This window comes from Egretta garzetta, unplaced genomic scaffold (genome assembly GCF_000687185.1).
Source record: "Egretta garzetta isolate BGI_Z169 unplaced genomic scaffold, ASM68718v1 scaffold18, whole genome shotgun sequence".
NCBI lineage: Eukaryota > Metazoa > Chordata > Aves > Pelecaniformes > Ardeidae > Egretta > Egretta garzetta.
Genome location: NW_009260616.1, coordinates 1,230,760 through 1,256,309, shown reverse-complemented (window position 1 = coordinate 1,256,309; position 25,550 = coordinate 1,230,760).

Sequence of the window (25,550 nt, the reverse complement as noted above, 5' to 3'; positions counted from 1 at the left end):
CATATTTAACAACATGACTTTCATCTTTTAACAATTTATTTCTGAAATATTTGCCTTAAGTATCATTTCCCTGTTTTCTCTTATTTCTTCCACTTATTTTTTTTTCTTTTTTAAATTTCTGTTTTCTGATGAGAATAAAGGGAGGGCAATAGTTCCTGATTTACCATTTCAGATTCCACTGTGGGACAGAAACTGAATCCCTACCATCCCCTTTCCTGTGCAGAGAAAGATTGTTGTCTGGTACTTGGGTCTAGTCCTGCTTGCAGGAAGACCCTTGCAATCTTTTCCATGAACCACAGTCCATTGTGAAAAAGGTCATGGAATGAAAAATTGCACAGAAGCATTTTTATTTTCTTATCTGAAATAACTCTTAAAAAATCTCCCAAACCCCCCAAAGTATACCCTAGATTTAGAAAGAAAGATTCCAGAACAATTTATTGAAAATAAAAGTTTTAAAATTCTAATGAATTAAAATATAGTGCCTTCCCATTATCACAGCACTCTATTTGATTGAAAAGCAAAACATTGAATTGGAAAGGAAATAAATATTTGGTGAGAGAATGGCTGATACTGAAGCTTGCAGATGAAAATAAGTGGACAATATTAGACCCCCTTGTGTGCAAACTGGACTTCAACAGGGATCTCAGCAGCAGTTCATCCATTAATTACCCTCATTTACCAGACTATATAAACCTTCAGCAGTCAGCCTACCTCTGTGAATGACGAGCATGTAACCTATCCAGAAGTCATCTGAGTTAATAGAGATTAATTTCTCATGAGCAGAGAACTCAAGTCTCCTGGGGTCTCATCAGAATGACGGTACTTCTGATTTATACCCATGTAACAGTATTATTTATAGAAGGAAGCGCCTCACAACAAAATCAAAACATTATTCCTTACTCCCCTGCCTGACAGCTGTTCTCCTCTGGAATATATGTATGGCTGCTCTCCTTTTCAGAGCCTTAAAATCCTTTACTTTCTCTTTATATGAATTCAGAATTATTAAATTTAATGAATCATCATAGAGGATAGCTACTAGAAGATGATAGCTAAAAATGGGCTTGAATTCTCCATTTGAAAGAGGAGATGTGATTTTTTTTTTAATGTGTATTTGTATTGAAGGCAAAGGAAAGTCTATTTTATAAAGGTTAGACTCAAGTGAGAAAATCTCCTTCTACAAACAGTGGTTCTATTAGGCCAAAAGCCATGGATCAGAGCAGAGGCGATTCCTAGTGCAGCCATCAGCACGTGTTCTCTGCAGCCCCCAAGTTTTGTAGACCTTTGCCTCTCCTCCCCTCCACCTTCAATTCCAGACAGCTCCCCCCCCGCCCCCTGCCTTTTTTTTTTGGCCGTGTTTCAGAGAATCTGTGAAAGGTTGCTGGCCTGGTACATCTTTCCCCCTGCCTGTAAAGACCACTGTTCAGAAGTGCCACTGCACTTCTCAGTATTTCAAGACGTGACCTCAGATAGCTTGAAGTCTGGTATCTTGTAGCTTTTAGGTTTAGGAGAAGAAAGTTGCTGTGGGAAAGCTATCAAACTTCTTCGTGCAATGGGATGCATATTCTCTTTCTGCCTCAGTTAGCGAGTGGGAAATTGAAACTTAACAAGAAGAATCATTCAGAAGTGTGAAGGCTCGTCTTGAATCAGGAGACACTGGACATTTACAGAAAAGTAATAAAGAGAAAAGAGGCTGGATCAGCATCTCCTGAAAACCTCTTTTCAGAGATTTGAAATGCTGGGACTGAGTCTGAGGGAAATGGCTGGGACAACAGAGCACAGATGAAAGAGGGCATGCCGTTAAAACATGCAATGCTAATAAGTGGGTAATGCCTCCGCACAGACTGTGTTTATGTGTATGAACACCCACAGCTCCTTGCCCTTGTATTTTTTCATCTCCCAAAGGAGTGTCAATACTTTGCAAACTTGCCATTTTTGCGGCATGACACTCCTTAAAAAGAAGGAGAAACCTGGAACAAATTAGTTATGTTTGTAGAGACATTGAATGATCTATGGATGGATCTTTATTTTTAGCTGATCTAACCTTGTGACAGCAGAAGTGCAGAAGAGAAACTAAATCCCCTATATTTAAAGTCATTTAAAAATTGCTTTTGGCACCACTACAGAGGACTAACCTTTGGTGTGCAAGTGTATGCTGGAGTTTTCTACCGGCATTTAAATCTGGGCCAGGAATCTGGAAGGAGTTGCAGTCTTCCTTCGATGGAAATCAAACCTTTTCCCCAGGGCTGTTCACCCATTCCAAGGTCTTCAGAAGCATGGGCATGGGGCAATTTCCAATTTTCTCAACATCTTCTAGACATTCTGTAGTACTGCCTACAAAAGCAGCACATGGAAATCACATGCAGACAGAGGAGAAGTTCTACTAAATGCCAGGGACTTACATTTGGTGCCTGCATCAGACTGAATATCATTATTTGCTGTCCTTCCTGCAGAAGGGAAGAGTTCCCTATTGCTGGCAGCTTGCAGTATTTTTGCTCTTGTATTAAGACACCTTTTAAAAATGGACCATGGACCTCAATACCTGTGCACAAATCCAAGCAACGAGGCTTTGCATGGGAGGGGAGCAGAGGCAGATGCACAGCATCCCTGATGTGGTTCCTGGGATCTTCCCTATCCCTTGTACTTAAAGGAGTAGCTGGGAAGAGCACTCCCTCTTTTCCATGACATATATGTTAGCAGCCCAGGAATCACTCTGGCATCCGAAAATCTGCATACTCTGTACAAGGCTTCAAAGAGGCTTCCCCTGTATCGAAAGGCAGGAATGTGAGGTTTTGGCCCCTGATATTAAAGGACTCAGTGTCATAAGGAAGTAACAATTTCAAACATATTGGATGAGGAATCACTTCAGCCTAAGCAAGTATTTCCTAGATCCATGTGACCAGAAGCAAGGCCAGCCCTCAACTAGAATTTGAACAAATAGATTCTACTGTAAATGTTTGGTTTGTTTGTATTGTTTCAGGAATGGCACAAGTCTCATGAGAATGCAATGTATAGGCCTTTCTCAGGCTTGAAAGGAACTCCTTTGAGGTTCAAATTTTTTACCTTCATTCTCCAAATATAATATTCATCTATCTTCTCCAAATATTTCTTTCATTTCTATTTTGCTTTACAATTTTGGAGTTGCCACTGCAACCTCAGTTGCAGTTACCATAGTTTGGCAAGGAAAAACAAAGCAGAGAGGTACTCATCTGGTGGTGGCATAATTTGCCACAGCTCCACTGGAAATCAGCAGTTGAAAATCCAATATGTAGAAGTCTCTTTCAGGGAAGAGATAGAAAACAGTGGAAATCTCTCTCACACATCTCTAGTGTCTGAGTTAGGAATGGCTTGAATCTGGGACATTCCACATATATCTAAACTTTCAAGCGCTGCTCTAAACTAAATTAAACATTTGATATCTCTCAGTCCGTCATGATTATCTCTTATATCCTTGGTTTTCACGTGGAAATGAGATACGTTTATCCAAACAAACGGATAGCATTCTTTACCTCCATGATGATAAAGCTGGCTAGATAGTTATTCATATGAGTGAGGATGGGACATACTTTTCCCACAATGGTAAAATAATGTTTGTCTTGGAGTACAGTGAGGCACCCACTGAGATGCATCACAAAATGCCCCAGCTGCTTTGAAAAAAGAGAAAAAAAATTGCCAGACCTCCAAATACAGGGTGAATAAATAAGCAGTATAAATAAGGGAAGAAATAAGAAGCAATTGCCGGGCCCTCAGCCCTAATGTGTGCTGTCTCCACAAAGTCCCATTTGTGGCCTCAGAAATTATTTCTTCTATTTTAGTTTGTTTTTAAAATAGAAGCCACAGAGAGAGGAGTTTTCCAGCACTCAAATTAATGTATAGAATATTGCAGTGGTAAAAGAAACTATGCTAGCAATGCATATGTAAATTCATTTCTGCCTTTGAACTCTGTTTATACATCACTCTGGAACTCAGCTGCTAATATTTAGCACCATTATAGACCTTGCTTTCAGCATTTTAGTGCCAAGGGGAAAAAAAAAGGGATTTCCTTTTCTTAGCAAGGGATTTCAATAAGAGGGGGGGAAAAAAAGACTGCTCTTGCTGAACTTTCCTCACACATAACTTTTTTCATTAGCTGTGAAATGTCCACACCTGCAGCTAGAAACAAAACTGATAGATTTCAGTGATCCAAAATGATACTATTATAAGGGAAATATCAGCAATTCTGTGATTCAACATGTACTTGCCTTGTAAAGGAAAGCCAACATAAAAATACTTCCGCATCTGAGATCAATAAAAATGTTGTAATTTTCAAAGAAATATTCTCATGGACTTGTCAAGAGAAGTAGTACAAAACTGCATTGCTCAAATGTCATTGCTTTTTGGAAAACGGCAAATTTTTCTAACACCCAGATCAATGTAGTGTGGAGTCTTAATCAATTCAGAATGAAATACTTTGAAGTTCTTACACAAAAGCCAGCTGGTGGAAGTGTGTTGTAAAAAGAACTAGCTGAATTATTCATTGTGAATAATCTGTGTTACGAATTTACCCTCCCACTGCCCCACCTCCTTTTCAGGAGTTGTCTGCAATGCAGTCCTCATCTCTGTCAGTGTTTGGCAAATGGTTTATGTTGATGCATTTTTATATGGTTCCAAGAGTTGCTGGGTCTCCTGAAAACTATTATTTCAGTTACTGTATTTTGTGACTTACAGTGTGTGAATACAACACCATCTAGTAAATCATTTTATGGTGTTATTTCAGTACACTGATGGGATGATTGAAACTTTCTAACCTAGAGATTCATGAGCAACAGAGGTATGCTATTTGGTTGTCTTTGTAAAATGACCTGATATATGATTACATTTTCTGGCCTGTACTTGTACCTTGTAACTTTAGACAGTAAACTAAGGTAGCTAAATGAGATGCATAGGCACCCTATATAGACTCTTTCTCTAACTGAGGGTGAATGAATGGCACTCACAGAGGTTAAGGCAGGTCTTCTGTGCAATTTTTGCTCTTCAGAGGTACCTGTCCTTTCCATTTATTAGATTGGGAATGTGAAGGCACTATGAACATCAGGCTGAAGAGTTATATCTGGGTATAGATGAGGTTCCCTTGTTTGAAGTCATCTGTATGTAATATAGACAGGTGACTATTCAATTCAGCTAACATCAGATGACTCCTCTCTAAGGTTATCTTTATGGTCAGTAAGGAAACATAAGTCCTTCTAGGAAGCAAACCATTTCATCCTAAGTAGACTCACAAAATAGCTATATGGCATAACCTAAAGGGCTTATTTCTCTTGTAATGGGAACTTAAATAACCAGCCCTTATCTGTGTGTCTATACTGAGGATATCTACATTCAGTTAAATTAATCTCACCTACAAATCTCACCCACTCAGGTTAGCACTGATGGATATTAACAGCACCAGCCCTTTTCCTGCTGCTGGAGAAGCATTTCTGTTGATAGCACAGAGAAACGAGTTTCCAATGTCGTTGGTACTTAGGAAGTGTGCTGAAACATTCAATGACTCCTAATTCTTTTTCAGCGTTATCACCCCCAAAAACGTAATGAGCAAACAATACATTACTTACTTGTTCTGCAGGTGGATTACTCATCAGGAACCCACTTATACTTTTCTTACTAAATAAGTCCTCAAAAAGTCACCTTTATTTGTCTAAGAAAATTCAGGCTAAGTGGATACTTCCTCATTCTATAGATGCAACAGGAGGCTGACAAAATATCTGAGTGATAAGATTTTTGTGCACTGACTCAAAAATAATTGGGTATAAGCTTCCTGTTAATAAATTTACCCGTGAAGTGAACATGGTTCTAGCCATCAAAGGACTAAACAACCTGTTGAAACAGCCTTCCAAGAGATTATAATTGATAAAAAAATTCTAATCCTGTGTTGTTGCTAAAACCACTGTTAACTCTTAGAATCATTGCCTGACAGAAGTTTGAGAAGATTGAAGTAGTGCTTCAACCATTTGAGAACTGAGGCTAATGCTATTCAGTATATACACCTTCAATGGTGAGCTAGCTAAACTAACTGCCTGTCATGTAAAGAAGCCACTTTCCTATGAACACCTACCTGAGTCACTTATGTGCAGTGATGCATGCAGTTTACTAGATGTGCTTGTTCAAGTTTTTCAGGAATTCACATCTTCCTTTAGCTTATCAGCATCTGCCAGTGTGTTCTGTTTCATTATGTATATATTCAGAGAGGCACAAAAATGCTCGCTAATCTAAAATGCATTTCAGAAAGCCATATATATATGTAGTAAAAGATACCTATACATGTAGAGAGGCAACTGATTAGAACTATTGATTGTATTGCAGAATAAAGAAACAAATAAATATTTTTAATGGGATAACCCTTTTCATGTGCATTACCTCCATTCTTGCATTTCACCTCTAACACCACCACTGTGATGATCATCTCCTTAAGCTTTTTGGTGTTTTAAAGGCAGATGGAAATTCTATTAACCAAACATTTTTCCCTTCCAAAAGAAATGCTGCCTTCTTTGGAAACAAAAATATAGGCAGGAATGAGTCCATCTAAATGAATCTCCTCTATGAAAAGTTTTTTTAGTTAAAAAAAAAAAAAAAAAAAAAAGCTTAGTTCATAGATATACTTTCCAGGGAAAATATTCATTGTTTGGAGACAAGACTGAAGTATGACTTTAAGTGACTACAGGTAGTACTAAATTTGTCTTTTCATACTCTACTCAGCATACGTGCTAGTGCAGGGGTGATGGAAGGAAAAGAGGGGAAGAGGTTTTTTTACATTCCCTCTTTTATCCTGCAATTGGCTGGTATATCACCTCACATCTTCTTTTACTAAGTGCAACAACTCCAAGAATAAAAGTGGCCTCAGTATCTCAGTAGCCTGAGATAACGAAAACCTTGACTCACTCTTGCACTAATGGTCTTGTAAGAAGCTGAGGTGGTAAGCACAGACTTTGCTAGCTTGTGATTGTTGATCCTCTATCATCAGGCTCAGTTAATAGGGTTAAACACTACTTTTGAGAGATTTGTGTTTGTATTTCTCATGTGAAGTAGTCATGATGAAGATCATGTCCTTCGGTACAGATGATAACTTATCCAAAGTGAAGAATATGTTCTACCCTTGGCTATGCCCTTTGTTTAAACTCATCCCTTGACGTTCTTGAAATAAATGGAATGATGAAAATCTGAAAATACACAAGGGTATCTTGCTAAATACTGTGGCCAACTCAGGCCTGCCAAAACTTAACCTCAAACTGGGGGTTCCTAGCTACTGGGACAATAGTGTTGCTAGGACTGAGAGGGTGTAAAAAGCACAAAATGTTCCTGCCCTCAAATATGCTGAAGAAGATACAAAATAAGTAAGTTTCCTAATATCCTGATCTCCATCTCACTGACTTTTACTAATGTTTAACAGCCTCATTTTCCCCTCACTCTTTACTGACACCAAGGATAATTTAGTGCATTATGGGTAAAATGCACCAGAATCAAACCAGTTTAATTTTCTGTCCACTTGATGCTAGTACAGAGGAAGTTATATTCAGCTTATAGTTTGACCAGCTATTCTTCAAAGGTTTGAACTGTGTTTTCCTTTTGGGGGTTTCCTAAAAAGCATTATCTAGTACATTGATCCTTTGGTAACTTTTAGATATAAAGAAGGAAGGTAGTTCCAGTTTAGACCAGGCTGTTTTCAGAAATAAGGCTTCCAGCATCATTACATGCAGCTGGATTGAAACTAGGGGAGTTGGGAGTCAGCACTGTCCTTGGGGAGGGTTTTCTCCTCACAAAGAATGATGCAGTGGAAATGTGCCCCCAGCTTGCACAGGGGCTTGGTGCTTTCTTTCTGATCTTCTGAGATCTGCTTTAATTCATGAGGTCAGTATTTTTAAGAGGGTAGGTCTTAACCCTGTCCAGTGGAAAACATATTCTCACTAGCATGGAGAATTTTGCTGCTGTAACAGCCTGAGGCATCCTTGTTACTGTCTGGTGGCTTGAGCTCTTCCTGGCAGCTTGTCTCCACCAGTGATACCAGCAGAATTGTTTATGTATTACTCTGCACTGAAGTCTTGGCCGATATGTACAAGGGAATGACTTTCATATATCTGCTTTACAAAATAGAACCCTTTCATTTTCTAAGTACATATTTTCTGTAGCTGATGTCACAGCTTTAGCCACAGTTATTTTCATTTTTGCTTCAGAGACATGTGGAAATGTGTGCATAAATACTGTTCCAGTGCACTGGATACACGCTCATAAAGCGTCACAGAGAAAAGACAATTCAAGAGACCTGGAAAATAGAAAAAGTTACAGGTGACATTATGAGAGAAACTTCCAGGGAGCAAGGCAACTTTCAGGGATAAAAGAAAAATATCAGTTTTCTTTATCAAAGAACATTACTTTTATCTTCTTTTAATCTCAGAAGCAAACCAGAGTAAACCAACCAAAAATATTATATTGCTATATAATATAGTTTCGTCATGATGGAAATTAAGAAGAAAATGAGGCCATTCCAAGTACTGCATGTGCACCGTGGGCAGTATGGCACATACCTCTCACAGGTTTGGGTTGTACAAGGCTCCTGTAGGACTGAGGTGTGCTTGGAATAGAAGGTCCTCCATTCAGAAAGCTATTGTAATACAGCTGAGCCTCTCTGCAGAGAACTGAAGTTCACAGAACTTTTTATATATTCCCCATTGGCCATACATATTCTACATGTTTTGCACAGTCAGCATGGCCAAAGCCACATGTTCTAAAATAATTTTGAAAAAGCTTGCAAGATTGCAGTAAAAGCCATGAGATTCAGTTTGGAAGCTTTCATACATTTGCTTTTGAGGCATTTAAATTTGAAAGTAGTTTTCAAGCTATGCTTTGCTATCATGAGAACTAATACCATATTTTTTTTAAGAAGAGATTTTTCAAGTCATCAGGCTTAAGAAAAATGTCACATATAATGGGACGTGTGACAAAGTTCAGTGAATTGGCAACAACTGCTGAGAATATGATAGTACTGAAGAAGGCATGTGACCTGAACACAAGGTCTATTAGCTCTCCAGATAAACAGCCTGACTATCTACATTCTGCTTCCAAACATCTCTAGGTGCAAAATGGCCAATTGTAAAGTATTTCTATTTTCCTGGATAGATTACATAGTGTCTTTTGATACCTTTGTTAATTTTTTTTTCATTAGATTTCCGTGGTTGTTGTTTCGTTGCTATAGTTTTTCTTTCTCTAAATATTTTGTTTGATTCTACTCTTCTGCTCCACTCACAGTCTCTTGAACAAGCTTATCATGTCTGCCTTTTGTTATTTTTTCTGCTGAATATTTTATAGCTCTCTGTTCCTCTTTCTTTCATACTTTTAACATATAAAAAAAAATCTAAATTAAGTCTATCATTCCTGCATGGAGAACAGGAAAAATCAGAAATCCTCACTGATCTAGTCAAATTTCATCTGCTGATGGTCCTGTTCTTAAAAGGGTGTGCTTGATTGAATTTAGGATGGAAAAAAAGCGAACCCAAAAACTCAGCACTATGAGCTATTCTGAAAAGAAGAAGTAGGAAATAAAAGGAAGATATGAGACACACACAGATAAAAGGCAAGACTATCCACAGCCTTATTTGCATTCTTCTTCTTTACTTGAATTTGAAGAGTTTAAAAATTGCTCTCTAGATGTATATATTGTGCCGGAATTATTCATTGGTTTCATTGCATTGATTTATATTATAAATGTGCTTTGTAAAAAGATTTAAGAAAAGAATATACTATTAGACTTTAATTTGAACAGAACACTTGAGGAATCATTAGGAAATGAGGTAAAGATAACAGAAAGGAGAAGAGAATTACTTGGCACTGGGCTGGGCCAGTAAAAGATGCAATTTCATTGATTGGCCCATAGGGTACAATGAACAAAAAACCAAATTTAGCTAAAACTCTCCCTGTGTACCCATATATACCATTTCATCTCTTAGTGATATTGAACTGTATTATACTATCTGCCTTACATCTTCTCTTTAATTTTAGTGAGAATATGAAGCATATCGTGTCTCATAATAGTGATGATGACAGATAGAGCTATGAAAGTAATTGTATCCTTGAGATGACATACCCAAAGTTATCCCGAAGGATTTGGAGAAGTGGTAAGAGCCTGAAACAAACCTTACACTGTGTCTTTTAAATTGTTCTCTCATGGCCCTAAACCTTGTTAATGCAACAGAAAATATCCCATTGTTTAGTGGAAGATGTTAAGCTCTCACCTATTGTGTTTAATCCTTAATTTTCACTCAACATGAACCCTAAAGCAACTGTGCTGTCTCTGGCAACATGCAGTGGTTTAAGCATCAGCATGAGACTGAGGTTCACAACTGTGAGTCCTACTCTAGATGCAGGCACCTTCAGGGCCCTGCAGACAGTATCCTTCTAAGACCATGAGTATCTCTCAAGGTAATGTTGCCCTTCTGTTCAGCAGCCTCATGCAGGGGTTTCCTCAGACATTTGCAGCAAGGGTACCTGCAGGATTTCTAGACTTTTCAGCCTGGACAGGATAAGGTTACTTTCCAGCATCACCTGTGCTTCTTTTGTTATGGAACGAATCTTCCTGGGGGCCATCACAAGTCAAATGGAGTACATGATTGGGAAAAGCCAACACGGCTTCACTAAGGGCAGATCATGCTTGACAAATGTGGTGGCCTTCTACATCAAAGTAACCTGCTTGGTTGACATGGGGTGAGTGGTAGACATTGTCTACTTGGACATCTCCAATGCTTTTGTTATGGTCCCCCACAGCCTCCTCTTGGAGAAATTGAGGCATTATGGCCCAGATAACTGGTTTGTGCAGTGGGTGGGGAATTGGTTAGCAGGCTGCACCCAAAGGGTGGTGGTAAATAGCTCTTTTTCAAACTGGCAACCTCTCACAAGAGCCATCTTGTCTAGACTGTGCTCTTACCTAGAAAGGTTGGACTAGATCATCCTTGAGGTCCCTTCCAACCTATGATTCTATGGTCCTATGATTCTGTGATTCTTTTGGTGGGTTAAACACAAAACTAATTAGAGACTCCCCTGGAAGACAGGATCTGGGTCACTGAAATAGTGCTTGTAAGATTTAACATGAAAATGTATTTGCTTTCATCAAAAATAGGGCATAAGTCACTTTCCAGAGTAGATGCACATGAGTTAGAAGAGTATTTAATAAATGGGAGGGAACATGCCTCCCTGGCACCATGGTTTCAGCCCTCAACAGGAAAAAAACAAAACAAAACAAAACAAAACCCACCAAAAATCTGAAGTAAATGGAGCATGTATTGGTAACTAAGCTAAAAGGAAGGCCATGCTGGCAGTCTGCACGTGCATGTTAGGAGAGGGATAGTGGGAGCACCTTCCTTTGTTCCCTCCCCTAAACTTCAATTATCTCTGTAAATAAATAGGATTACGCACTCCACACGTGGTGCTCTGCAGCAGCCAAGGTGAGAGAGTGGGAACAGGCTCCATGCCATCACACACAGTCAGGAAAGAGCAGATTGTCATCTTACACAACCAAGCAAAGCCAGCTCATGAGGACTCCAGCAGGCCTCATATCCCACGACCAAGCTAGCCCCAAGAACCAAGGCTTGCCAGCTCACACCCTTGAGCTGCCTACCCACCGCTGGATCCATCCTGAACCTGCAGTGGGAACAGGCAGGGTTGCCTGTACCAGGCTGCAAGAGGTGGCAGACAGCAGCATTTTTGGTTCCTGGCTCTGCGCTGGTCAGATGAAACTGTCTCCTTCCTGCAGCAGCATCTTCTGGCACTTAGCTGGGCCCCATCTTCATCAGCAGCTTAATGAGAGCTCCTGGGTTTGGCAGCTCAGTGGTTACGGTCCTCTGCTTCAGGCACTGCCTGGAGCTGGAGGGTGTAGATTTGGTTTCACCTTTATTCTGGCACAGTTCAAACCAGCATCTTCTGTTTAACAGGACAATGAATAAACAAATAATGGAAATAAATAAGTCAATTCTTGTACCATTTGAAGTCAGCTCTCAAGGAGAGGATGGAGCTATTCCATTAGCTGACTTTTGACACACTGAAGTTGGTTTGATTTTAAAGAAGTGAGATTGGGGAGAGTTTGTTTGTCCTGAGTGTAGTGATACCTGTGACACCCCACTCAAATAGATTATCAATACATTAATAGTCCTGATACTGTGTGCTTTTTCTCTTTAGTTGTGCACATTTTGTGAGCTGACTACCTAAAAAGAATAAATCAAAAGAAAATTCTACTGAAAATACCAAGGAGACTCAGTTAAACATCATGTTATGTTGTAACAAACACATTTTTTTACAGTCATCCTATATAATAGAATCCCAGGGATTAAGGAAAAATGAGAGAAAGATGGTGCAAGAATTTAAATATGTTTGTTTAGTGAAGCCATTAACAGGAAATGTTAATATTCTCAAGACAAAAAACCTTTTGAATATTTCCCATAAGCCAAAAATATTTGTAGTCCCCTCTAATTTGGTTAAAGGCTAATCTCTTTTAAATCCTCACTCTTGTCCATTCTTCACTGAGGCAGTAAAATCTGACTCTTCACAAAGGCGATGGAGTGCTTTGGCAACCAGCTGCTGCAGCTCTGTGTCAAGTAGAAGAGAAACTGATGGGAAAGGCTCTGAGGAATACACAGAGAAACTCTTGCTAACATGAACGCCTGACAATATTCAAAGTGCTTCTCAAAAAGACAGGTGGCTAAGGGAAAAACTCCACCGTAGTCGTATAACAACAAAGAGGAGTCCTAATAAGAAAATGTCTGAAGTCATCCGTATGGGTGGAGAAAATGAACGGCATTCAAATGGAAATATTGGGAGCAAGCGGTTTTCTAACAAATGACCTAGCTGGATCTAACGCAGCCAGAGCCAGATGAGCTCTCCCGACGAGAGAGGGGAATGAGTTCCCTTGGTGAGGTGGGACAAAACCAAAAAGTTCAAGCGGAGGTTATGGCAACTCCTGGACACAACAGCCCAGGTTTCAGCCTGTGTTTGCAAAGCACACAGCTCAGCATGGGAAAAAGAGATGCAAGGGCTGCCCTACACTGCTTTGATTTTCAGCTGACCAAGTAACCCCATCCTGTCCTTCAGCATATGGAGCTCTTCGGGATCGGATCCCACAAGCTTTCGTACTGGCCTCTGGGTAAACTGAAAGAAGACGACAGCATTATCTAAGAGCTATACGGACACTTCCCAACTCCCCCTCTGGGCTTGCCTCCCCCTCTGCTACAGTGGTCCTCTCCCCCTTGGCTCCAAGGAGATGACAGTGGCAGCAAGGAAAATAAGGACATGTTAGACACCCAATGACAGTATCAACACTGCAGCATGGGTGGAGGGGAGATCAAAAGCTGTGTGATGTTCCCCCCTTGGTGACCTGCAGCAAAACCAAGAAGTTTAAACAGAGGCTACTGCACATATGTTTTCTTCCGTGGGGTAACTCAGAGGTAGCGTAAATGGCAAAATCCTTCTACCCCAAAATGAGGGGTTGATTCCAGTTCTGCAGGCCCCAGACTGATGGGCCTGAAGGAGAGGATAAAATTTCCTCTAGCTCACTGATCCACTGGGAGTTTTACCTGCCAAGGAATGAGAAACCCCAGTTATTCTTTCACAGGGAGCTGCACCATTATGCTGTTTTGATATGAAACAGGTTGTAAGCATGCAAGGCTGACAAACTTTACTGCAGAAATACTCTTGATTTCTCTCAATGGAGCCTACGTTCTTAAATGAGAGCCTTACAATTGCTACAGTATGAGCAGAAACAATCAAATTCTGCCATGGTTACACAGCATAGAATGACAATTGCAGCGGTAAAAAACCATTACAATGTAAGTAATTATTAATTTTCATAATTACATTTCCTGTAATAGTCTATATGTTACATTACATTTGCACAAATGTTGCTGGAAAATTTAAATTCAAAGCTTAACATCAGAGTACCATTTTCTTTGTCTCTGCAGTTTTTGGAGCAGGCAGGTTGCTAATTCACACTGTTGTGCGTCTCTTTTGATAGCAGAGGCTCATTCATGTCACTGTCTTGAATTTAAATTTAGATTGCTTATATGTGTTCATATTTTCAATTTATATTATTACATCCACTCCTGCTCTATTCTTTGCTCATTAGGGACCTCTGAACACCAGCTCGAGGAAGTTCTGTTTAATGAATCGCATGCCCTTTGCAAGAGCTCTTTGAATGACATGTGTAATTATCGACAATTAACAAGATGCTAATTATACCTTCAAATTATAATCTTACTGAGCAAAATAAAAATCCTTTATGGAAGAAAAAATTGTTAAAGGCACAACATTATATTAAACCAAATGACAAAAAGTTTGGCAACTTCCAACGGTATAAATCAAACAAACTGCTGAACACATCATGCAGCTTGCCAGAATGGCTCTCTGCCAATTAGCTTTTCATTGCATATTCAGTAAGTTGGGGGGGGGAAAGAAAAGTGAAGGAGGAAGAGTATTTAACTGACATGTCACTGCTCAATCAATAAAAAAAAGTCAGAAAACCTGTAACTACTTAAACTTTTCAGTGTGTGTTGTCTTACAGTTACATCAAACTGACAGAGAAGAAAGGTTTGTCTGGAAGGTTTGAAGCTACAGCAGCTTTAATAAATTCTACATTTGCAAGAGAAACAGCAAGAAAAAGCCTCCCTGTCAACATAACTTGGACCCAGTGTCATAAATCCTCATCATGGATTTGATGGGGTTTTTTAGCAGTTTGCATGGGCAGTTTTGGATCTTTATCTGCCCTCAAAGATGGAAATCTTTACAAAAGTAGAATGGCTAGAATTAAAACTCAGCATTCACATGCTTTTAATTTTTATTAGTTATATTTACTCCTGGTATAATTTAGCTTAAGTATCTTGTTATTCAGTTCATCCTGTTGCAAAAATTCCTTGTGGGCTTGCTTAGTTGTCTTATCAGACTAAAGTGCACACAATAATACAGTTCTGTTGGCATGAATAATAACAAAAAATGTAACAAATCTGTTGAAAACCTAAAAAAAAATTCATTTGTTTTCTCCAGAGTGTCCCATAGGGTAAAATAGAGCTTTTGGGTACTATGGCAGTTCTCTAAGATGCCTGGATTTTGTACCACTTCTATGCTAAAAGATGTGATGTCAAGAAAAAAAAAATACAGAGAATTCTCCTAATAAGGTAGAATTATCAATGGCCAACCCTGCAAGCATGTGTGCATTCCCTGTAATTTAGTGCAATAAATGCTAGAAGAAGACGACAGTCTTCTTCTATCTATATCATTGTTAGTTCTGCTGCAAACATGCAGCAGGGCATAGTTTTGGTTTTGTGGGTTTTCTTGTTTTGCTTTTTGTTTGCAGTCACTCACTGAGGTGCATTAGGTGCTCTGGTTGGCCAAAGTAGTGGTTGGGATACATGCCATGTGGCTTCTGGAACTGTTTTCAGGTCATGAAGAGTGATCTGCAAACACTCCAAGTCAACCCTTTGCAAGCCTTTGACAGGCTGGAATTCACACACAGCCGATTTGCCAACCTCCACAAAAGGCTCATTAATAAGCCAATTTGTTTCAAATGAGTACCTGATCCAGCTGAAGTTTTGAAATTCAGAAATCCTTGGAAGTTTTTAACTCTATTCTTCATTTTGCAAAGAGGAGTTTCAAAGCCAATACCTAATTTTTTAACTACTTAAGAAAACATTGCCTCCTTTTCTACTGTGCAAAAAGATATAGTAAGGTTTTTCTGTCTTAAGAGAAAGTGGAAACTACTCAGAAATTACTTCAGAAGATATGCCATCAGGAAAGCAATGGGAAATTGGATGACAGCATTTGTCATATTCCATCTGTACTTAACTTTTCATAACTTATCTTATCTAAACATGGAAGGGGAAGAAGTTGTTTAATTTAGCGTGCATACTGCAACCATTTAAAAGTCATTAATTGCTTTCTTCTCTGTGAGAACACAGGGAAAAGCAGACTCATAATGAATCTAGATTTAAATATCCAAGAAAATAGACATTCTGATCTGCCAGGACTGTATGTAGCACAGCAGAAAAGCATCCTATTTCCCTGTAATGTTCTACTGAAGGGGCTGATGACCGATGTTTAGCAACCAGACTCTCTTCTATACCATCCCACACAGCAACTTCTCTAAGACATCTTTAATTTTTAGGCTCCTGAGATAGCTGTATACATCAACATAATTTTCCAAAACATGCTAAACTTTTCTGCTTTATGTCTCTTTTTTTGTTTGTTTGATTGTTGTTGGGTTTTCTGGGGTGGTTGTTATTAGATGATTAATCTATTCTTATGTGGTATACCTGGATTGGTAATGTACAACACTAGGTTGCTACTTCTAGACAGTCCTGTATTCTTTGAGTTTTGCAGTCTAAGAAACTGAAATAATTATGCTGAGTAGACCTTTTTTTTCTCCAAATCCCATAGTGTACTTCTGGTAAGAAAATGAAGTGCCCTGTCTTGACTTATGGGAATATGCCTTTAAGAATTTGAGAAAGAGCAAGTCCAGGAAAGTATGGTGTTAAGCAGTAACTGTGTCCTGTCCACAGAACAGGACATGTAATACCAAAGAGCAGGAAGCTCCTACATCCTTGGTCTTCATAAAAAGAGGACTTTGCCTTCTAGGCAGAACTGGTCAGTGCAAGAAGATTTTGAGCTGTTTTTATGAAGAACAAATACTTTCCAGAAAATGAAGTAGTTCCAGGTTGTCTGACATCAAGCAAGTGTTCTGAGCTATTTAGCCTCTTCTTCAAGAGTTACCTGTGGAAGACCTGTTAAAACCAGGATATTTAAAGTAGTGCATTCAAAATAATTTTTCCAAAGGAGAAGGAAGAGGTATATGGAAGTAAAAAGTATGAATGCGTTAAAACATAGACTTTATCAAGAGAAAAATAACCATTGTGAATTTGAAAACAACTATTCAAGTACTATAAGAAGTTTCTTCATAAATTCTAAAAGCAGAAAAAGGGAATGTAGATTTTTTCCCCCCAAAAGTAAATAAAACTGATACAGGAACATAAAAAACCTTAAAATTTAAATCACTTAAGTGACTACAAAGCAACAAGAATGAAGAATGAAAATGTAGTTAAATATAAAATAATAATTGGCAAGGCATATGTCAAATTAAAATATTAGGCAGCAAAATTAAGAAAACAAATTAGAGATCATTCTGCTAAACAACAAAAAAAGCCATTTTGCCAAATTCCATCTGCTAACAGAAATAAAAACTGTATTATCAGGAAGATTCAGAGAAATTATATGAAGTAATAGTATGAGCTGACACAGTACTAGTTATACAATATAAAACCACAGGCCACGATGCAGCAAAGCACTTAAACATGTGCTGTGCAGTTTCCCATAATGATGTGTGGTAAACTGAACACATTTTCCTCCCTAATTTCTTGTTTTATTAATAACTTCTACTTTTAAGTTACCAATAGCTTCTCCCACAATTTTGCTGCTGGGCCTACTACAGATATCCACCTTTTCTAAGACCTTTGTAAGTGTGTGATAGCCACTTAGTGAAGAATCAACACGGAAATTTATGAATTTTATTCTATTTTCAGGAGTGGGTGTACTAAGTAAGCTCTCCTGGTCAAGCTGTCATTATAAATGAAAGAATGAATTTAGGAAACAACAAGGCACTTTTACAGAGGTGTCTACTTAAATGACAAAGCAATAAAGGAGATGTGTCAGATTTCCAGCTGGCAGAGCACCCTCATGGCAAACAGCCTCCTGGGCTGCGTTGGGAAGAGCATTGCCAGCAGGTTGAGGGAGGTGATCCTTCCCCTCTGCTCAGCACTGGTGAGACATGCATGCAGTGCTGGGTCTCCCAGTACAAGGAAGATATGGACATACAGGAGAGAGCCCAGCGAAGGGCCACTACAGTGATGAAAGTACTGGAGCACCTCTCCTATGAGGAAAGGCTGAGAGAGCTGGGACCATTCAGCCTGGAGAAAAGAAAGCTCAGGAAGGATCTTGTGATGGCATGGTGGTGGGAAGTAAAGAAGAAGGAGCCAGACTCCTCTCAGTGGCACCCAGTGACTGGACAAGAGACAATGGGCACAAATAGAAGTACAGTTTGGGTTTTTTGTGGTTTGTTTTTTGTTTTTTTTTTTTTTACTGCAAGGCTAGTCAAACACTGGAGAAGGTTGCCCAGAGATGTGGAGCCTCCATCCTTGGAGGTATTAAAAATGACTGGACATGGTTGTGAGTAACTGGCTCTAGATGACCTTGCTTGAGAAGAGGAATTGGATTATGTTCTCTCCAAGGATGCCTTCCTACATCAGCCATGCTGTGTTTCTGTGACTGTGAGATGAAAATGAGAGAGACTTAAAGAGGACAGAGTCCTATTAGGTCAGGTTGTCTTTGCATGTAGATGTAGGTGTGTTTATGTAAAGGGCAATCAACTGTAAAGGACTTTCGCAAGTTTCTGGCTTTTGTGGAGTCTTTTCACTTACAGAGCTGTGGGGTGAGAGGCTTTAGAAATGGTTTCAGCCAGTTTTCATATGTCTGAATGAGTAGATATCTGCATGTAGTGGGTTGGTTAGATTAAATTTGTTTTCAGACATCGTAATCACAAACTACCATGAAAACTGACAGGATACTATTGTTAATCTTGAAGAGAAAAAGAAAAAATATATAATCAGCAGGAGAAATAAAAAAACCCAGAAAACATAGACTTACAGGAGGAATCCAAAAGTGCAGATGAGTGATAGAAAGAATCATGCTGCTCTCTTTGGCTCACAGTAACCCTTTCTGCTCATTAGATAAAGGCTGGAGAAAAGGTAGATTTGTGATACTCCAAAGCCTGTACAAGTGATTAATACACCTACCAACCTTATCAAGACAGAAAATCATATGTACCCTCTTTAATGCCAGCTTGCAAGCACTATATGCAAACAAGGAAAGCTTTATTTGTGAAAGGGTGGTATAGTCATAACTTAAGATAACAAACAAAGTGTAATCCAGTAATTTTAGAAGCAATCTCTTTAACCTCTTTTCCTTGCTATCAAAACATGTCTTCAAAACATATCTTCTTTCACTACTTCTTATTACCTGCCCGTTGAACCTGTTTCACCAGGAGGAGAGGGACAAGAACATTTTTTTTGTTTTATCTTCAGTGTGGTCTCAGGGGTCCGGGAGCTGCCTGCTGGCATTACTACCTAAACTAGTCTGATGACTGATGTTAAGCCAGACTTACCAGACTCCACTCCATTCTCCTCTGTGTTATATCTACCTGGAGATTTCTATGTTTTATCTGTTCTGTCTCTCACCAGAAAACGGATATATCTGTGGTCATTTTTAGTAATTAATCACTGCTTGGATCTTTCCTTGTCTCTGTAAACTCAGTGTTACTTTCTTCCCCTCAACATCCTCCTACAACCAAACCAAGTTTCTTCCTGTTTAACAGTGGCTCCTGAGGTTACGTGCTAGGAACACTGGTTGGCAGCTTATGCAAAGCAAGCTGTCTGGCAACCCACTTCGTATTTGCTGCAGACAGCTTTTCCTTCTCTGATATGGAGTTTGGGGAATGTTTGGGTGGAATTTGCTCCAGCTCCTCCCTGCAATCATGCAGCAGGATTAAGTACGTCATTCTCTTAGGCTCATTTCTGTAAACACTTACGCATCTGTTTGACACTTGTGAGTAGTTCCACTGAGACCCACAAGTAAAGTCAGAGTAGCAGAGGATCAGGGTGTGATTTAGAAGAGGAGTGTATACAATGGTTGCTTAGATCCCCCTCTGATCTAGGGGGGTTAGATGCTGGTTTATGCTTCTCAGGCTCATGAATTTTCTTCTTCTTCCAGCATTCTAGGTGCTAAATTAAATACAGAATATTTTGTTTTTACAGTGAGAGCTATATTAGATAAATTGCAACCCCACCCCCCCTACTTAAGCTAAGCTGAACTCAGTAGCTAACTGTTCTGTTTAGGGAAGTAACTAGTAAATTTAAAGTGGAAAGAGAGATATCCTCATTTTCTAGTTTTTGAATGAATATTTCACCCTCAGACAAAGGAATGGTGCAGTGGAAAAAAGCCAGACTACTTAGTCATATGAACTTCTGAAAAGACTGCTGTGTAATCTACTGCTAGCTGAACCAGGAAAATGTGTTGACCACTTAAGAATCAGATATCAATTATCTCCATATGCAAACACCACATGTAGCATTCCTCTGTCTCAGTGTCTCTCTCCTTTTGCAAACAGTATTTAAACTGACTGCTTATTCCTTTCCATATACATACACATACTCACACATATTTTTCCACCTGTATGTACATAGTGTATGTACAGTGCAAGCCAGACCTGCTTGGACTTTTAGTTCAGCAGTGCCATCTTCATCTCACTGTAATGTGTTCACCAATGTGGACTTTTCTGGCATGATATTTAAATAACACAGAATCAAGAGAAAGCATGAAAAGAAATTCCTCCTTCAGTGCCAGGTCAAGTTGTATAACAAAGGAAGAGATGTTATATTATCTCCACACATAAAAGAAATTCTGAGTCTGCTATTGCCTGAAGAGCTGAATTCAATGAAAAAGTATAGAAAAATTGGGAAAATAGTAATACAAAATGATGTTCTAAAGAATAACAAGGAATATTAAAGGAAACATTTTGAAAATGGGAAAATACATAAGTAGCATAGGTAAGGGTAACATATACCTTAACATATGAGTAATATATAGCACCAAAGCTGCGTGCATCAATTTAAATGTCCAGGTTGATCAAGGAAGCTTAATATACTGCAATACTGAAAAAATAGAAGCAGACTGTAAAATAAACTTTATAATGTACATATACACTCACAGTCTCATCTGTTCTACTTAAAAACATCCTTTCATCTCTAACATAAAATACCTATGTCGTTCCTCAAATTTCTCAAAATGTCCACTTTGAAGTTTGCCCTAGCCAAGTGAAGACAGCTAATAACTTAGCCACCAGAAAGATAAACATGAGGTCAGAACAAAGACCGTGCTTTTTTTTTTAAAGAACTGGATATGAAGCTTGCACAAGGTTGCATGCCGAAATTAAAGGGTTTTTATTATCAAGCTGAGGGTGCTGAAAATAGCTATGGGTACTGTAATGTTTAGGTGGTAAGATATGTAAACTGAGGTTGGTTAATGCTGGCTCCACTAGTGGTTTCCTTGATTTGAAATGATTGTGATGATGGGAAGTACACTTGAGCAACCTAACTGTAAATGCAGACTTTTGGGGGTTTGGGGATTTCCTTAGGTTATTTTTCTTCCTTTTAAGTTTTAAAAAAAGTATTTCTCATCTCTCAACTTTTAAGCTCCTGCTTACCATGTGAAGTCCTCCTGTATGCTCACTGTGTTCCTTCCCCTTCTACTTGAAGTTACATTCCTTTCCGCTCCGCCTTGAGCAGTTTCCTTTCCTCATAAACTGCTCTTCAGATATTGTTCCCTCCCTAATGCCATGCTTTATCTTTCTCAGTATAATGTCTATCCACTAAAAATATACAGAGCTCCACATGATCTTTCCTTGCTGTCTCCATTCCATCACTGTATAGGTTGCACTATGCAGATTTATAGGTAGAACTGGGGTATTAGAGAACCATGGGCATGGAGAGAAAGGAGCCTGAAAAAGGGAGGAGCAGTGTGGAAGCTAGAGGATGGTAATGGGTAGGCTCATTCTGTAGGCAAATGGCAGGCTGTAGAAAAGTTTTCTTCTGTGTGCAAAATGCTCCTCCCACATCCCAGTTATAAAAAATAATTTTTGTAAGAAATACAAAAAGAAAAAAAGGTATTCGTCACTACTTTATTCCACTACACCACCATCCACTTGAGGACACCAGCTAGGATGGAGAAAACTTAGGCAGTCTATTAGTCAAACACTGACCACAAACCACCCCTTCCAACCCTTCAAACCTTCAAAGAGAGATGATATTTTACTAATCGAAGTAATATTCTAGCTATACTTCATCGCACTTATTTCAATTACAGTCAGTCCTAGTATCATCAGCCTGCCAAGGATTAATACTCAATTACTTACACGTTTACATTGTTAGAATGTCTGTTATTATATTTCCTCAATAAACAGAATAAAAAAATGGCTTTTGGGAGGTTGCCTTAGTCTGTCAAATCGATACAAATATAGGATATTTTAAGGCTGTTTATACTTGATATCATCTTTGCTATAAGAGAGCTGTCTTCATGCTATTTTTGAGTGAGGTTTATACTATAATCCTAAGTACTTTAAAAATATATTACTGGAAGTTATCTGGCAGATTGTACAACATCATCTACTATTAAAATACAATGTAATTTGCTGTTCAGAATAACTTTTTTTTTTCTTAGCAAAATGTCTCAAGGAGGCTTATTCACATTATTTCAAACATATACATAAAAGCTATTATTGGAGTTTAGAGACTTAGCCAGTTCTTGCTGAGTCAAGCATTTCTGGAAAGGAGGCTGATCCTGAAAACACATCAGATGTTTAAATAGAGCTGTGCCAGCAGGTACCTTCATAATTAAATCTCTTCATTCTTTAATCATTGTTCCTGTCAATCTCTGGAATTTCTTCTGTTGTAATAATAAAGAATAGAAAACAAGTAAGTGTGTAAAGACAGTTTTTCTTGAAGTGCAAAATAGGGCTAGAATAAACCTGATTTAACGTGGAATGCTACCAACCTCATGGAATGAGAGGTGAGTAAACCTATAATGTATTTTCTTTGCTTTAGCACAGAAACACCTACAGAAATAGGTCAATATGATAAAAACATTCTGTGAGCCTCCCAGAGATACAGTCCACTATGAAACATAAAAGAAAAAAAATAAGGTACATCTTTTGTGCTATATACACGCACACCCCATTTATAAGCCAGAACATTCTCTAAATTCTAGGCATGAGCATTACAGCTGTCATGACCATTTATTTTTTTTTCTTCTTTTGTATAAGGAGAATGTGTACTATGTGTACGCACAGAGATCAGGAATGCTAGAATTACTTCTGTTGGAGACCTTAGGGATATGCGACTGGACAAGACATTTGCATTCCGAACTAAACACGCCCAAATGCAGATCAAGTTAGATGTAATGTGAATTCCAAAAACCATAAAACAGCCTGTTCAGCAATAAGAGGGGGAAAAAAGAGTGGCTAATGCAATCTGATATTGTTATTAAACACAACCTCCCTCCGCACGCTTAAGCACTGTTGATATTGTGACACAGATTGACAAAAGCCAGAAAATTCAGCGTTACACTGACACCTCATCTTTTGCTCATGGCTTTGTGAAGAGAAGGGGAGATAGATATCACAGCATGAACTGAAAACAGAATCAGTCTCACTTCTGAATTTCCGGGCTTTTTGTCAGTTTGCATCACAAACGTAATGCTATTTAAGCTCAAGCTTTGTTATAGTTTAACTTGAGGGAAAGAAGGTATTATGAAGCAAACATGCTCATATTGCCTGTGAGAGCAAAATAATTTTTACAACTGTTTTTGCAGATGAAGCAATGTTTAACTGATTAATGCTTATTTTCTAGTATTTTTTTTTTCTGTAGTAGATTCACTCTTATTATATAAATATCATTTACCAAATTTACTTCTTATGGCTACTTACTGTCTATCAGGTAAATGCACATTTTGGTAGAGGGTCAAGACTTTCTATATTTGTATTATTTTTTAATTTATAATTGTTTCTGCAGACCTGATATAGTCCATTTATGTAAATCTTATTAGTTCTTGATTTTATAGGTCTTCTTGACTACAACCTGTTGTACTAACCAGCCCAGCTGTCCCATATGCATATTAAGCCTTAGTGTAGATATATAAAATTTTTAAGAAATTTAAAAGTAAACCAACTGCTCATTCCCATTCTGTTCCTTAACCAGCCTCTCCCTTCCGAATGCCTACACATGCTATTCTAAGCTATAAATGAAATATTTGTAGCAAGCATGTGCCTTATTTAGCTATACAGGAAAAATTAATATTTCACATAATCTAAAGGATGTTTTAACACCTCACAGGCTTTAAAAAACCCAAGAAATTACTTTGCCTCACTTTTTCAGTATAAATTAGAAATCCACCAAGTCTGCAGGCTAAATACATTGTACACAAATGTAAGAGGTTTCTTCTGTCTTCCTCACAAAACTCCTGAGTGGTACCACCATGCATCTCTGTTGTATTTCTCTTCCAACAGCTGTTTACCTAGGTCTGTATTAGATTAAAGAGGGACAGGAGAGGGTCTTGAGCAATCACCTGTGATTTTAGCCTCACCCCTTGTGCTGGAAACAGTGTTGACAACACAGGGATGTTTCTGTTATTTCTGAGCAGTGCTTACACAGAGTCAAGGCCTTTTTTGTTCCTCACACTGCACCACAAGTGAGTAGGCTGGGGGTGCACAAGAGATTGGGAGGGGACAGCTGACCCCAATTGACCAAAGGGATATCCCATATTGTATGACATCATGCTCAGCCTATAAAGCTGTGGGAAGAAGAAGGAAGGGGGGGGATGTTCGGAGTGATGGCGTTTTGACTTCCAAAGTAACTGTTATGCGTGATGGAGCCCTGCTTTCTTGGAGGTGGCTGAACACCCGCCTGCCCATGGTAAGCGGTGAATGAATTCCTTGTTTTGATTTGTTTGTGTGCATGGCTTTTGCTTTCCCTAATAACCTGTCTTTATCTCAACCCATGAGTTTTCTCACATTTACTCCTCCAATTCTCTCCTCCATCCCACCGGGGGCTGTGTGGTGCTTAGTTGCTGGCTTGGATTAAACCACTTCACCCCTACATAGCATTCTCCAAGACATGCCCAGTTACCATTTGGGCAACAGTGTGGGCCTGGGACCATTCCCAGTGGGCATTTTGGAGACGACCACCCATTTTTTTTACAGAAAAGAATTTAACCTGTGGATGCCAACCATACTGTACAATTTGGCCTAAAGACAGAACAGTGCATCTACTTCGTAGTACAGATGTAACCTAGCCTATATGGGCTCCCTCCACATAATATTCTCTTGTTCACATGAAACACCACATATGAAAATGTAGGGAAGTCTCATGGGTGATTTTCTGTGTTATCCCATTACAGAATTTATATACCCTAATCTCTTTCTGTGATTCCATGAGTCTACATGTTTGAATAAATAGATAAGTTAGGGCGTATAACCTCTGTAATAGGATAATGGAGAAAATCACCTCAGGTTGGAAGGACCTTGGGTTGTCACCTGGCTCAAAGCAAGCCAACTTTGAAGTACCATCGTTTTGCCTAGGATGCTGTCATGATTTTCTTCATTTACAGGCTAAAATAAAAACTATTTTATTCTGTTTCAAAATATCCAAAAAATTTCACTATCAAAGAGTAAACACTACATGATGAACCCTTTTACTTCAGGGTAAGCTAACCACTTCACAGCAAGACCTGTATGTGCCTGAAACCCTAAGTTAGGAGAAGAGGTACAAATTCTCAAAAAACCACTTCACCACAAGGTAAAAAAAAGAGGGTGGAGGTTTCAATCTTGATCTGTTGTTTATAGTCAGTGGCTCTGGACTGGGGGATCAATGACACCCTTTGAAGGAGTCACATGA